The sequence below is a fragment of the Danio rerio genome, chromosome 15 (genome assembly GCF_052040795.2).
Source record: "Danio rerio strain M-AB ecotype USA chromosome 15, GRCz13ab, whole genome shotgun sequence".
In the NCBI taxonomy this organism is placed as follows: domain Eukaryota; kingdom Metazoa; phylum Chordata; class Actinopteri; order Cypriniformes; family Danionidae; genus Danio; species Danio rerio.
This window is the reverse complement of record NC_141035.1, coordinates 35,035,757-35,051,453: the sequence shown is the minus strand read 5'-3', so window position 1 is coordinate 35,051,453 and position 15,697 is coordinate 35,035,757. Positions and strand designations below refer to the sequence as shown.

The 15,697-nt window shown below is 42.8% G+C and overlaps 1 long non-coding RNA gene across 2 annotated transcripts; it reads left to right on the top strand.

Moving 5' to 3' along the window:
* Positions 1-3,270: 3,270 nt before the first annotated feature.
* LOC141377877 (uncharacterized) lies at positions 3,271-14,262 on the top strand. Of its 2 annotated transcripts, XR_015509690.1 has the most exons (5): positions 3,271-3,858; positions 5,919-6,015; positions 6,842-6,905; positions 9,107-9,183; positions 11,116-14,262. It is a non-coding gene; the product is annotated as an uncharacterized LOC141377877 (long non-coding RNA). The 2 variants fall into 2 exon arrangements; XR_015509691.1 differs by lacking the exon at positions 5,919-6,015 and having other exon boundaries at positions 3,311-3,882; positions 11,116-14,261.
* Positions 14,263-15,697: the final 1,435 nt, after the last annotated feature.

Sequence of the window (15,697 nt, the reverse complement as noted above, 5' to 3'; positions counted from 1 at the left end):
CTCGAACGCAAACCGCAGAAATTGGCGGTGGCGTGGAAGAATAGAGACATGGAAATACGCGTCCTTCAGGTCTATGGCTGCAAACCAATCCCGAGGACGAACGCATTGGAGAATGCGCCTCTGCGTGAGCATTCTGAACGGCAGCCTGTGCAGACAGCGGTTCAAAACGCGCAGATCTAGGATTGGCCGTGACCCACAGCTCTTTTTGGGTACGATGAAGTATGGGCTGTAAAACCCACTCTCCATCTCGGCTGGAGGAACCGGCTCGATTGCACCCTTCGCCAGGAGGGCAGCAATCTCCTCTCGCAAGACAGGGGCGGACAGGGGGCTGACCCTGGAGAAATACACGCCCGTAAACTTGGGGGGCCGTTTCGCGAACTGAATCGCGTAACCGAGTCTGATTGTGCGTATGAGCCACCGCGAGGGGCTGGCCCGCGCTAACCAGGCAGGCAGAGCCCTCGCTAATGGAGTCATCGCTACAATCGCTGACGTACCAGCGGTGGGGCAGCGCGGAGTGGGTGTGCTGATCCGGGAAGCACGAGGGTCCCGCGGAAGAGCTGGAGGAGAGCGATTCGCTCTGGCTCCGCACCCTGACTCCGGAGAGGGGGCTGGAGGGCTGAGGGAAGGGAGACCGTCCCCCCAGCGCTCGTGAGCCACTAGCGAAGCACGTAGAGTCTGCGAGCCGGAAGGCAGCGCGTCCCGGACTGGCAGAACTCGTGCAGTCACATCCGGGGAAGGGAAAAAGTGCTCTTTTACTGATGTTTTGGTGGCACTGAAAAGTACCGTTGTTATCGGGGCCCCGCCCTCCAGCGGGGAAAGAGCAAGTTTCCTCTTCTCCGGATGGCCTGTCTCAGGGACGCTTCGCGGTCCGTTTACCGGACTTAACGGCGCCCTGGGCAGGAGGGGCTGCCTGCTTTCGAGGTGAACGCCGCGCCCGCTTGGCCGGAGGCGCAGGCGGGGGCGGGGCAGCACTCGTTGGCGGGCGCCCTCGGCGAGGAACAGCGGAAGTGGATGGCTCGGCGGGCGGAGCGGGCTTACGGCCACGCCGATAGATGACATTGCCCATCGCATCCGACTGCTCTTTCACCGCCTTGAATTCCTGGGTGAATTCACCGACGGTGTCGCCGAACAGGCCAGCCTGGGATATGGGCGAGTCAAGAAAGCGAACTTTGTCAACGTCGCGCATATCGGCCAGGTTTAGCCAGAGGTGGCGTTCCTGAACCACAAGTGTGGACATCGTCCTCCCCAGCGCACACGCGGCGGACTTAGTAGTCCGAAGAGCATAGTCGGTCGCGGTGCGCAGCTCATGTAATAAGCTTGGGTTGGACCCGCCCTCGTGCAGCTCGGCCAGCGCCTGCGCTTGGTAGCGCTGGTAGGTGGCCATCGCGTGCAAAGCAGAAGCAGCCTGGCCCGCAGCCTTATAAGCTCTGGCTCCGAGGGAGGCAGACAACCTACAGGCTTTGGACGGGAGGCGGGGCAAACCCCGCCACGTAGAGGCGCCGCGCGGACAAAGATTGACCGCGATAGCGCGCTCCACTGACGGGATCGCCTCATACCCCCTGGCAGCTCCGCCGTCAAGGGCGGTGAGGGCGGAGGCACACGCAGCACGGGCAGAGAAAGGTGCCCTCCAAGACTGCGTGAGCCTACTGTGCACTTCCGGGAAGAAGGGGACGAGAGGCTTCGAAGGCTTCGCCTTCTGGTCCTCTACGTAGCACCCATCTAGTCGGTCCGGCCGCGGAGCTGGGGGATAAACCATCTCCAACCCCACGGCCGAAGCAGCCCGGGAAAGCACGGCTAACATGTCCGCTTCAGGATCCGATTTGACAGCGCTCACCTGCCCGGAGGGGGCGAGCGGGTCCGGATCTTCGTCGGACAGTGAAAGCCCACCCTCCGATGCCGCGGAGGACATCTGATCTCCGGTGTCAGCGAGTGTGAGAGCTACCATCTGGTTAGACGGATCACTCTCACCACCCGAAGCTTGGATGGTGCGCCGTGAGGAGCGAGAGGTCCGCGAGCCCGTGGGCGGCGGATTATCTCCCGCTGAAACCCTCAGATCTGCCCGAGCGCCCGCTGCTTTTTTAGAACAGGAGGCAACTGGGGTGGCTCGCTCTCTTGCGAAAGTTAGCCGCGATCTTAGCTGTGCAACGGTCATGGCATCGCAATGACGACATGAACCGCCCGCGAGCACCGCATTAACATGCTGGACCCCCAAACATGCAATGCAGTGATCGTGTCCATCATCCGGAGCCAGGAAACCCCCGCATCCAGAAACGCACAGTCGGAGCGCCATCCTGAAAAGGACGTGCTGCACGACTGTGTTGCTCTTTTAGGAAAGTTGCAACTATAAGCACCGCTCTGGAGGACCGGACCCAAAGAACCGCAGGCAAGGGAGTAACCCAGCTCGACCGTCTGCCACCGCGAAGACCCACTCTGGACCGGGAGACACACTCGTTCGCTCTGAAGTGCTGATCAGCAAGAGGAACCCTCATCGACTCACTCAGAAAGGATCTGAAGCGAAAAGGATGGCGTCTGCTGGCTTCAGGTGTGCTTATATGCTGAGATGATTGCAGATGTCGCACACCTGCGCAAGCTTACGCTGCCAATTAATTTCATTCATTGGCCCGTTCAATACTCTCCAGACAAGCGGCTTCTGATCCGAATCCTCCCAATGCGTGGATTTTACAAATCAAATCCACTTATAGTGCTGAAGTTCCCCCCGAAGGGGAACGGACTTGTGTTCTTGTAGAGACCGGTCTTGCCAGGTGTCCTCGGAAGAACGAACTCAGGAGACCGCGAGGGCAGAGAACGCGTCCTTTGAGAATTGAGATGCTGCGTTCTTCCTGATGGTCACATGACCCTTATGTGTTTTAAATGGTAAATTATTTAAACATTACAGCATTCATACAACGATTTATTGTTTTTCCCCTTTTCAAAATATATACTTTGCATAAAAATATATGTTGCACAATATAAATAAAACAGATTTTAATACGAATTTCAGCAAACAAACACCCTTAATGTGTTTATTCCTTTATTAAGATATCCATGGTAATGTTTACTTTCACCGTTTCATTTAGGGAAACTCCTGAGGTAAATAAGTCATATCTATGAACTTTAATAATAAATCTAGATAAAATGCAGCGCTTCCCACCTTCAGTCGCAATGACTTCTGGGACTTCCAGAGCAAGTTCGGTGCTCAAGTCTGCATCGGTGCGTCCTCAAGAACACATCCGGGAAGTTTCACGCGTCCTCCGTACTTGCGGTCTTGAGTAGACCAATTACCATGTTTGTAAGAATTCAGTATGCGCGCGCAAGGAGGTGGCAGAAAGCAACCGGGAGCCCCAGCATTTACAGCGAGGAAATGATATCAGATGCGGTGCAGAGTTTGTTGTTGTCTTAGAAATAAGATATATTGCTAACATATTATATATATTATTTACATAATGCTTACAGCATATTATAACAGCTCGTCACCCAGTGACAAGCACAGTGATTCAGCAAAATTAACGTTAAAGTGAGCGGCGTTCATCTGACAGCTCCATTTGCGATAGCACCCTCCCAATAAATATTGGATAAGACGAAGTGACCAAGTATTCAGCCCGAAATATCTCAATGAAGCTCCAAGTGATTTTACAAGAGAGAAGTTAAAGGTCTACAAGTCTTTGGATGCCAACAATGTTGTTCTTTGAGGTCATGTGCAATAAATATTGCTCCATGATGACCAGGTTCAAGAGCTAAACACCGAGATTCCGTCTAGCCAAAGATAAGAAAACAAGACGGAGCTAACGACAAGCCCTGGGTAATAAATCACCAACACGCAAAACAACTGCATTCTGACAGTGAACTTCACCTGTACGTGTGAATGTGTGAATATAAAACTAAGTTTACCTTAATAAACTTTCACGTTTCATTCTTAGCATTTAGTGTCAGCAGTTTAATTAACCATATGTAACTGTTTTTGCTGAAATCATTTTTGCAATCAAAAACGAGTGATGTGTATGATTCAACATAGCGTGAATTGACCTGATATGACATGAGAACTGCAGAGTCCAGCACTTCTAATTAGCTTCTCACTTCATTCAGCTCCCATTTAGCCAAAGACGTCTGCAGTCGGTTTTAAAGCAGTGTGTGGTGTATGATAAAAGTTAAGTTTTCCATTTTTGGACTCGAATTCGGCATCCTACCGCAAAACACGACATCTTTCCCATTGTAGCCTGTCTGTATTTTTTGCAACCAGGGACCCGTGTGGCGTGTGGACCTGTGTGACGTAGGTTGGTAATTGGTCTGAACTTAGGCAGCTGATGATGACGTTTCACGAGAACACGAGGACGCAAGACCGCTGAAGAACGCATATTGAAAAAAAAGCCCATACCTTTTTTGTTTTTTAAATAAAAGTTCTAAAACAACTTGTATATATATATATATATATATATATATATATATATATATATATATATATATATATATAAAACATCACGTAATGTAAATAAGTTGTCATTTAATAAGAATATGTCAATTACTCAATTTTGACAAAAATGTCAAATAGAACTGTATAATCCTAAAGGGCTAATATGTTGATGAGGTAGACATTTTGAAACAATAAATCCAAGAGTTTTCAAATGCCACAACATTAAACAACATTCACTGTATAATCGACAACATTTAAAAATTCATGAAGAAATGATGAGCAAGTGTTGATTTGTGTTTTCAGGTTTAAAGTATGCTAACTTTTGAAGTGCTACACGTTATCTGACCAGAATGTAAAAGGTCTTATCCATTCAGTCTTCAGGCATGTGTGATTGCGCTCCTGTTTCTGCTTTTAAAAAAATGATATTGCCTGGTATTTGTTGTCAGCACCCCATCCATCTTTTTGGAAGCATAAACAGCATATAAGTGCTCCTTAAGCAAATACTGTATATTTATGTAGCTCAAACATTTTGACAGTAGGTAGATGGAAAATTTCTCCTCTCCGCAAGCTGTACCCGCTTGATGTTGGCTGAGCGACTACACACATTAGACCTCTGACTCTATGGGATTTCTCTCACAGGGCCTTTCCAAAGACCAATCACAGTTGGCGTCTCTCTTCACAAACACCTTTCTTAAGTTCAGCCCACCCTGCCTGAAACCAAGCTAATATTTCTATACTGACGGTGAGGCGATTTTTAATCATATTAAATGTTAGCCACCGAAGATGCAAAACTTCTCTTTTAAGCCTCTGATTTTAGCGCTATTGTAACCTCCACGTCTGCATTGCTTTTAAAATGTCATTAAATGTTGGCGTCGCTCCAGCTGCTATACTGTGAAGTCGTAGCAGATTTATTTTCTTGAAGGGTTAATGTATTTTTTTTCCCTCCATTTTATCACGAAACCATTTAAATTTTCACTTGTGAGTTTGGTAATAAAACAGTCAGGAGTCGAGTAACCTGTTTTATTACTTTCACATGAGCACAAAAAAAACAAAAAAAAAAACACCCCAGAGCATGTTTTAGCTGAAATGTGCCTTTAATTCATGAAAGAGATTGGTTTGACAGGCAAAGCTTAAGAGTATGGAGTATCTGAGGGCCTCATTAAAATTCAAAGAGATGCAATCAGAGGTGCAAAATAAATGTTTTTAATTAAGGCTGAAATCTCACGAAGAACTGTAGTGCTAAAGTTTGATGTACAAAACTTGTTTCTGCAACTTTAATAAGTAGGGGAGTTGTAAGATTATTGTAAGCTATGTTGATGTCTTGCGTTTCCCTCTTCAAAGTCTAGAAGATTTCCTTTCGCTGTAGTTTTCATTCATTTTCCTTCAGCTAAGTTCCTTATTTATCAGGGGTCGCCACAGCGGAATGAACCGCCAACTATTTTATGGGAAACACCAATTCACACATGTTTTCATACACTAAGGCCTATTTTATTCATTCCTTAATGCTTAGTCACTATTTTTTACACAGGGGTTGCCACAGCGGAATGACCCGCCAACTATTCTGTCACATGTTTTACCCAGCGGATACCCTTCCAGCCGCAACCCAGGTCTGGGAAACACACATTCATACACTAAGGCCAATTTCCTTCATTCAGTTTCTTTTCAGCTTAATTCCTATATTATTCAGGGATCGCCACAGTGGAATGTACCACCAACTATTTCAGCATATGTTTTACGCAGTGGATGCGCTTTCAGGCGCCACCCAGTAGTGGGACACACACATTCACACGTTTTCCACTAAGGGCAATTTCATTCATTCATTCATTCATTTTCTTTTCGGCTTAGTCTCTTTAATAATCAGGGGTTGCCACAGCGGAATGAACCACCAACTATTCCAGCATTTGTTTTACACAACGGATACCCTTACATCCGCAACCCAGTTCTGGGAAGCACACATTCAAACATGTATTCATACACTAAGGCCAATTTCATTCATTTTCTTTTCGGCTTAGTGCCTTTATTAATCAGGGGTCACCACAGCAGAAGAAACCACCAACTATTCCAGCATGTTTTACGCAGCGGATGCCCTTCCAGCTGCCACTCAGTACTGGGAAACACACATTCACACACATATTCATACACTAAGGCCAATTTTGATTACCCAATTCACCTACTGTATAGAAATCCATGTGAACATGGGGAGAACATGCAAACTCCACATAGAAATTCCAACTGGCCCAGATGGAACTCGAAACCAAACGCCTTTATTAAGAGTCTACTTGGATTTGAAAATTCCTCAATAATAAACATAATTAACATCTGTTTCACAAAAATGTCATAAATAAATTGTGACAAATTGTAAAGGTTTATCATAAAATGGAAACCTGCTCACCTTCATTTAAAAAAGCTTTAATACGTCTTTATATCCAACAGGAAGCTGGAATTCCAGACTGCTGTGAATGGGCTTAATATAATCTGCTGAGGCTGTGGATTAAAGGTAATAATGTTGTTAATAATGTTCAATTTTGGTTGTTTTGCTTTCATAAGACCTCAATTTATCATCAGCAGCTACAAGTATTCATTTAGTTTGGAATGTATATGCAAATTTTACTCACAAAATACTGATAACCATTGACTTTTATGAGTATTATGGGTTAAGCTTTAAAAAAATCATAGTCAAAGTTTTACTGAAGAAAAACCTCATCACTGCTGTTGTACATACTGTTGTACTGATGTATATTTTCCCAGCTTTTTTACCCAGCACTCTGACAGTGTTCAATGAACTGACTGTGATTAAATAGAGTTTAACTTGGCTCCTCTTGTTTTATTACCAATCCAAGTAACATTCTGGCATTGTTCTAAATTTTCCACTGTTGTTTCTCTGTGCTGCAGATTTTTCGCAGGGAGAACAGGATAATTGTTTAGTCACACCCTGGAAAAATTAGAATTAAACATTCCTGTTCATCAAAACAAAGATGTGAGTTAATTTGGATTTTAGAAATTTAATAGGAATGTAACACGATAAATGTAACACAAAACACTACAGTATTTTATAAAACGTAATATATATTCTATGTCCAGGTTATTAGGTACACCTTGCTAGTACCGGGTTTGACTGCCTTTGGCCTTTTCCCAATGTGCTGAAAACAGTCCACATAGATTTGGTTCCATTGGTAAGTATGACAGCTTTAGATAGTCGCCAAGTTGGTCCTGCTGTGATCATACATGATGCACAGTTGGTACCAATCAATCAATCAATCAATCAATCAATCAATCACCAATCAATCAAACAATCAATCAGTCAATCAATCAAACAATCAATCAGTCAATCAGTCAGTCAGTCCGTCCATCTGTCCATCCATCTATCCATTTGTCATTCCGTCTATCTATCTATCTATCTATCTATCTATCTATCTATCTATCTATCTATCTATCTATCTATCTATCTATCTATCTATCTATCTGTCTGTCTGTCTGTCTGTCTGTCTGTCTGTCTGTCTGTCCGTCCGTCCGTCCGTCCGTCCGTCCGTCCGTCCGTCCGTCCGTCCGTCCGTCCGTCCGTCCGTCCTTCCGTCCTTCCATCCATCGTACCATCTATCCATCTATCTTCCTATCAATCCATCCATTCATTTATCCATCTATCTGTATACAGTACCTATCTATCAGTCTATATTCCTATCCATCTTCCTATGCATCAATCCATCCATCCATCAATCCATTCATGCATCCTTCCATCCATCTATCCATCCATCCATGCATCCATCTATCCATCCATCCACCCAGCCAGCCATCCAAACATCAATCCGCCCATCCATTCACCCATATAGTACCATCTATCAATCCATCTTCCTATCAATCCATCCATCCATTTATCCATCCATCTATCTGTATACAGTACCTATCTATCAGTCTATCTTCCTATCCATCTTCTTATGCATCAATCCATCCATCCATCCATTCATGCATCCTTTCATCCATCCATCCATCCATGCATCCATCTATCCATATATCCATCCAGCCAGCCATCCATACATCCATCCATCCGTCTGTCCATCCATCCATCTATCCATCCATCCATAGTACCATCTATCTGTATACAGTACCTATCTATCTGTCTATCTTCCTATCCATCTTCCTATGCATCAATCCATCCATCCATTCATGCATCCTTACATCCATCCATGCATCCATCCATAAAACAGCCCATTCTGAGTAAATTCATATTTAGCTTGAGCAAGCTGGATTAAGCTGTCTGCCGAGTCACATGAGCAGCTGTCCAGTGGAGTAGCTGGGTTATCAGTGTTTAATGTCCTCTTTCCACTTTGTTTAGACTGTTTGCAGCAGCACTTTCTCTCTGAAGAGAGAACAAAACAATCATTCTCCTGTTTTCTTCCCTATTTCCACGTCACCGAGGGACTGGAAGCTGTCCGCGTTCACTCAATCTCACTCTCTCTCTCCTCAACCCAATGCTCTGATCCAGTCTGAGACCCAGAGTCCCATAGAGACACAGAACTCTAGAAAAAATACCTTAACTTGCACTTGTAGGGTTAGATCAACACAGTATCTGGCCCAAAATAACAGTGTTACCATAAAATAAGCTATTCTTTAGACACTCGAGAGATCTGCAAAATTAATAAAAAAAAAAAAAAGAATTAATATTTTCTATAAAAATCATTAACATTTTTTTTTTAATTATAGACAAGATGCATGCATGATTGCTACAGTCCATGTACAGAGGTAGGAACTGGTCCACTGGGTATACAGAGTACACACAGGTAAGTATAGGACTGTGAAGTTTATTATTCCACTCAGTAATTTGTTTTTGTGTCATGCCAATTGCTCATATATGCAGTGCAGCCTCAGCGGCCTAAAATCAATCAAGCAAACGTTTATAAGTCATCAGAGAGCACCTGAAATGAACACAAGAAGTGTTTATGAAAGGAGTGGGAATAAGTTCACTTTTGCCATAGAAGAAAACTGGATAATGGTATTTTTATTATTTATAAAAAAAGATGGATGTAATAAATACAAAAATTAATTGGGTGATTAAATTTCTCTTGGTGCATTTGGTTTAAAATTTAAATTTTCAAAAGTCAAACACTGCCTTTTTGTAAATATAATCTATCAAAATATAAGTGAAAATATTCTAGCATCATTTAGTGTAAATGTATCTATGTAAATAAAATAAAACAACATACTTATTCTGACTCATAGTTTAAAGCATAATATATGAAAGAATAATTTATCATTTGGGGGGTGGGTGCATTCTGTCTGAATAGTTTCTTGGCAAACTTTGTGCCAATTAGAACCTGATGAGAATTGTGTCAACCCCACTGCCAACCTGGGTATTGTTTCTGATCATGTCCATCCCTTTATGACCACAGTGAACTTATCTTCTAAAAAGCAGGATAACGTGTCATGTCATAAAGCGCGAATCATCTCAGACTGGTTTCTTGAGCATGACAATGAGTTCAATGTACTCAAATGGCCTCCACAGTCACCAGATCTCAGTCCAATAGAAAACATTTCGGATGTGGTGGAACAGGAGATTTGGATTATGGATGTGCAGCTGACAAATCTTCAGCAACTGTGGGATGCTTTCAGGACCAAAATCTCAGGAATATTTCCAGTACCTTGTTGAATCTATGCCACGAAGAATTAAGAAAATTCTAAAGGCAAAAGGGGGTTCAACCTGGTACTAGTAAGGTGTACCTAATAATGTGGCCTGTGAGTGTACTATGAATCATTAAAAAAACATGTGTAATAGTCACTATTCTTTGCTTAGAATAAAATTCTAATGTACCAAACAAAATCTAAGCTGTATAATATGTACTTTTATTGTTCTGATGCTTGAAAACCTCCTTTCATCCACATTTCTTATTGAGCGAAGCCACCAAAGGACGCCGAGATGAGTAAATGCGACCAAAAAATAGTGTGTACGAGTTCAAAATCATAAGTATTGTTGTGAATTAGCCCATGTCAGCCTTGGCCCCGGTAGCCAAGCCAGACTCTAGTTAATGAAAATGAATAGCAAGAGATTGAGGCACACCAAGAATCATATTTTCATCACGGTAAACTTTCCTCCTTCAAAAGAGAGCTCAAAAACGAATCAAAATACAGCAAAGCGTGGACGTCTGAAATACAAGCAGCTGGGGCCACTAATAAGAACCAGCCGCAGGTGGTTGCTAAGTGACAGTGGTTGAGTGGCAGGCCTGGAGCCCGGGCCGCAGTTGCTCACCTCCCGAACCGCCCGCCTCTCTCTCCCCACCACAGTGGCTCTCACTCTGGCAGGGCAAGACAGGGAAGGAGGGCGGCCTAAAATGAGAACCAGACCCCTTCAACCCTACAATTGGCTCTCTTCCCCTGGCAGTTTTGTGTGTGTGTGTGTGTGTGTGTGTAAAGTTGAGAGAAAAAAGGAGTGTGCTCCAAAAATAGATTAGGGATCGCGTGCCAATGGGTTTTGAAGACTCACTTCTTTCGCTCCCTCTAGTCACGCAAGAAGCCTGCCGAGATTTTGGAAAACGAGGCAGGAAAAAACAAATAAAAAAGAACATACAAAAAGACAAGAAGGGAAGACAAAAGCCCCCCTGGAGTTGATAAAGGTCACTGAATATGTAAATGGGTGGGGCTACTGTTTGAAACCCCGCCTTACAATGAATCTCTCTCTTCAAGTCTCATTCTGACATTTCAACTCTTTTTTTTCATAGGAGTAAAGAGATTGTGCTGCAATCGGATGGATGGAAATCTAGATAATATTTAAAGAAAGCACATTATGGGGCCCCTGGCTACTATGAATATCTGTCTTTGTGGTTCTGCCAAGCTTGGTCGGCATCGTTATGAAAGAACCCTTCAGACAAAAGGCAAAAAAAGACTCTCTTTTTCTTCGCTTTCTGCTAAAATCATTACGTTCGACAGTCGTTATTGTCATTACACTTCATGCCAGGCCTACCCAGCGAAGAAAGCCAGCGAGCCCCTCGGAAAGGTTGACTAAAAGGTTACTTTTCAAGCTAACTTTGTTATGAAGGGCCTCAAGACGTTTTTAAAGCCATCAAAGCAATATGTCAGAATAAATTAGTCTCAGGCCAGTTGTTCTTAGAGGCACCATCACAACAAATCTTAATGTGTCTCCATGTTGACCCAAGCAGACACAACAAACCGACCCCTTCAAAGCGCAAAACGTCAGATGCCATATACAAACATTTAGCGAAATTGATGAAGCGCCATCAAAAGCCTCGCAATTAAAAAGCAGTCATTCTGAACGTTTCTCTTGCTTTCAAATGAGAGCTATAAAACCCAGAAATACAGTCCACATGGCCTGAGTGGTGTTTCACTTCAGCAAACACAAAGAAGGCCCTTTCACACTTCCAGTAGGTAACTGTAGGTCAATCCAGATCTCCAGGTGGGATTCCTCCTGGGTTATCTCACTTTACACATTTTACCAGAGCTTAACATTTAATCAACATAGGCTCATTCTGAAAATGTAGCCCTATATATATTTCTGGAGATTACGAATTATGTAGTCAGAAGTACGTATGACTAAATTTTGTCTTTAAACCAAACGCTACAGGGTGGTATGATGCCGTTGCATTTCATGCATACCAGCTGACCACTTACCTCCATATGGATGACTTTTCCCGCTGTTAAAGGGTCACGAAACACCAAAACACATGTTTTGAGCTGTTGACAGTCGTATATGTGTCCCACACTGCTAAAAACACTATTAAGACACCTATATTTCACTAAAAAGTGTAAGTTGGTTGTTTTTGCGTTATTTCAAGCAAATTCGTACTTCCGGTTTGAAACAAATTTTTGAAGCTGCGTCACGGTCATGAAATAATAGCGTTGTATTCCAGCATGCAGACTGGACGTCTGTGCCAGAGTGAGTCTTATTACGTCTTACAGTGTGTTGCATTAAAGCATGAGTAAGGCATGGTTCAAACCAATCAGCGCGCTCTACTGTGCAACTTCATTAATATTCATTACTGTCACCGTGTTTTCAGGACAGAGACGCCATGTTGTGTTGGCAAAACAAGCGTGAAGTGTTGCTTTTATAGTTTGCTGCCATTAAGTTTTGTTTTCATTTTCTCTCTGTGAGAGCGCAGCTGGCGTCACGTGTGGATTAACAGTGTACGCGACGCGCGACAACAATAACTTACTTGTCTAAGGAGGATTATTGTTTACCTGAGAGCTGTTCTCATCTGCAAACGCTGAGATCTGGATTCGCTTGTAGTATTCTCTTCATAAAGACGCGGCTCTAGTTGCTGGTGATTGTCCTGTCTCTACAGATTTGGTAAGTGAGCGACCAGTGCTCTTTGTTTATTCAGTTTGTTCGTATCTAACAAACTATTGCACCGAGTGTAAACATGTTAGCACCACAACCAAACTTTAACCTCGTGTAGGGTTTTTACCGCATTTAGTGACCAGAATAACACGCGCGGCTTTCTGACACTACCTGCCGTGTGCATCTAAGTTTCCAGGAAATGCTGAGTTTTTTTTCTCTCATTCGCCGTGCGGTCTTAAACATTGCATGAAAAATACACATTTAGAGCAGATCCTCGAATCAAATATCTCCTGTGTCGCGAGGGGCATGAATGAATTCCCTCAATGAAAGAGCCAAACTGCAGTTAAAGTCCACCATTTAATAATTCGACTACAGATGTCCATGTAGGTTAAACACCATCACTTTCTCCTGTATGTGTGTGTGTGTGTGTATTTTGACTCTGAAACTCGCGTGTGCCCAAATAGACGCTCCCACACCATCCCACTTTTCTTCCTCCGACACTCCCCCCTAAACAGAGCTGGACACGCCCACTTTTCTGACTTTTTCCAAAGTAGAGGTGTGAAAACACCCTGCTGAAATGAGGTTTCATGACCCTTTAACAATTTGCACAGTAGCTCGCTATGTACACCAGTGGACTTGAGACACAGAAAGGAGTTGACCACAACGACGAGGTTCGAGTCTGGCAACAAAAGTTTCCAGAAATATATAGGGGTAAATAACAAGGTGAGAATGGGGTAAAATCTGAAAACGTGGTAAAAATCAGGCAAGAGCTTTTATTTTTCTAAATTGTGTTTTTTTTTTTTTGTGCTTTTGAAAACACTATTGGCTGGATTTAGGCAGTGCTTGATTTGTGAATTGCGAGGTCCCGGAACAGATCAAGGTAAAGGCGGGGGTGTCGCGGATTAAAGTGAACAGCGTGGGGGTGTCCCAGACGAAAGTGAAGAGGGTTGGGGAGTTGCGGAAGAAAGTGAAAGTTAACAGCGGATGGTGGAGGAGGGCGGTTGAGGAGGGGGATCGGTAAAACCAGGTGCCGGATCCGAATGAGTATTCATACTCTGAGTTTCCTCATTACAGTCTATAGCTTATTTGTTTTATTGTAAAAATTTACAATTAGACTTTTTTCAAACTGGCTTCAACTTATTATTTATTGATTTATTAATTGATCCCTTATTTTGAAGAAACATAACAGATCATAGCTAAAAGTAATTGGTCAAATTAAATTAGTTTTAGACAATTTTTACTTTTTTTTTGAAGCTGTGGCTGCTGGCTATATATGATATTAAAGAGCCACGAAACACCAATGTTTCTGTACCTGGGAGTACCATATTACATCTCTGAGTGTGCTGCATTAATTCATGAGTAAGACTTGGTTTAAACAGCGCGCTCTATTGGGTATGCGTGCAACTTCATTGATATGCATGATCATTAATATGCATGCTTTCTTTGTTCATTCAGATGGCTTTCTGACCTACCAAGTGCATCTGAGTTACCGAGAAATGCCGAGTTTTTTTTTCTTATACGACATGCTGTATCAAACATTCTACTGTCATTAAACACAGTCACTGTCTTCCTCCCCTGCGTGTGTGTTCGTTTTTCCTCTGTAAAAATCAGCGCATGCCTAAATGGAAAACTCCCATTTTTATAAAAATCCTTCCTCTTTTCCCTCCCCCGGCACTCCCACCCAAACAGAGCTAGACACACCCACTTTCCTGACTTTTTCCAAACTAGAGGTGTAAAAACACCCTGCTGAACCGGGGGGGGGGGGGGGGGGGGGGGTTCATGGCCCTTTAAAGCTATCGTTCACTTAAAACACACAATAAAAGTTCTTTTTAGCTAATCGTGCTATTGTGAACAGTATCCTGACTTAAGTGTGCGCATTTATTATTTAAAAAAATAAAATAAAATACTTTGCCTTCCACATCGTTCACCGGCTTCATGTCAATCACAATAAATTTAGCAATTTTGATTTCTCTTTCCCTTTATTCAAACACAAGGGGTCTCAAATATAGCTTTATTTTTGAAGGGTCATCAGTCAGATATGGAAAGTGGATCAAGTGAGAGGAATTCTATATGCTATTTGTAAATTAATAGCAGTGCAAATTTCATAAACAAAAATAAGAGCAAAACATTTTATTGCAGGGTGACAAACAGAAACTGACAGGTCCTCTGCGACAGTAACATAAAAACTAGGAGCGTGCAGGCCCTGATTCGTTCATCTAAAGAATTAACAGTGCATTATTTTTGAAGAAAAATGACAAGACTAAAATGTAGTAAAAAGATAAAAACTAACAGACAGTCATTTTTGTTATTATCAGCTGCATAATTTGAAAAGATGTAAATAAAAAAGATCTTTAATTATTAGGCTGGAATGAGAGTACAAATCCAAAGCCATATTGACCAAGAAAAAAAGCAACCTTTTATTTTCTGCCATGTAACTACAGAAGAGTCAAGATTTAAATAGAAAAATCAATCCGAATCCGAAAACTAATGGTCTAACCTGAATCAATGATTTATGCTAAGCTAAGCTAAAAGTGCTTCTGCCAGACCTGTAGATTGGCAGAAAAGATTTAAAAATGGTTTTCCGCCAGTCTTAGTTACACAATTAGTTTCTACCATGTAACTACAGAAGAGTCAAGCTTTAAATAAAAAAAAATCAACCTGAATTTTTTGAGTGAAATGCTAATGGTCTAATCCGATTCAATGATTTATGCTAAGCTAATCTAAAAGTGCTCTGGCCAGACCTGTAGTTTGGCAGAAAAGATTCAAAATACAGAAAGGATAGTTACACAATGTAACTACAAAAGAGTCAAGCTTTAAATAAGTTAATCAATCAGAATTGTTTGAATGAGATGCTAATGGTCTAATCTGATTTAATGATTTATGCTAAGCTAATCTAAAAGTGCTCCGGCCAGACCTATCCCTGCTGAAAAATCCAGCTTAAACCAGCCTAGGCTGGTTGGCTGGTTTAAGCTGGTCGACCAGGCTGGTTTTAGAGGGGTTTTGACCAT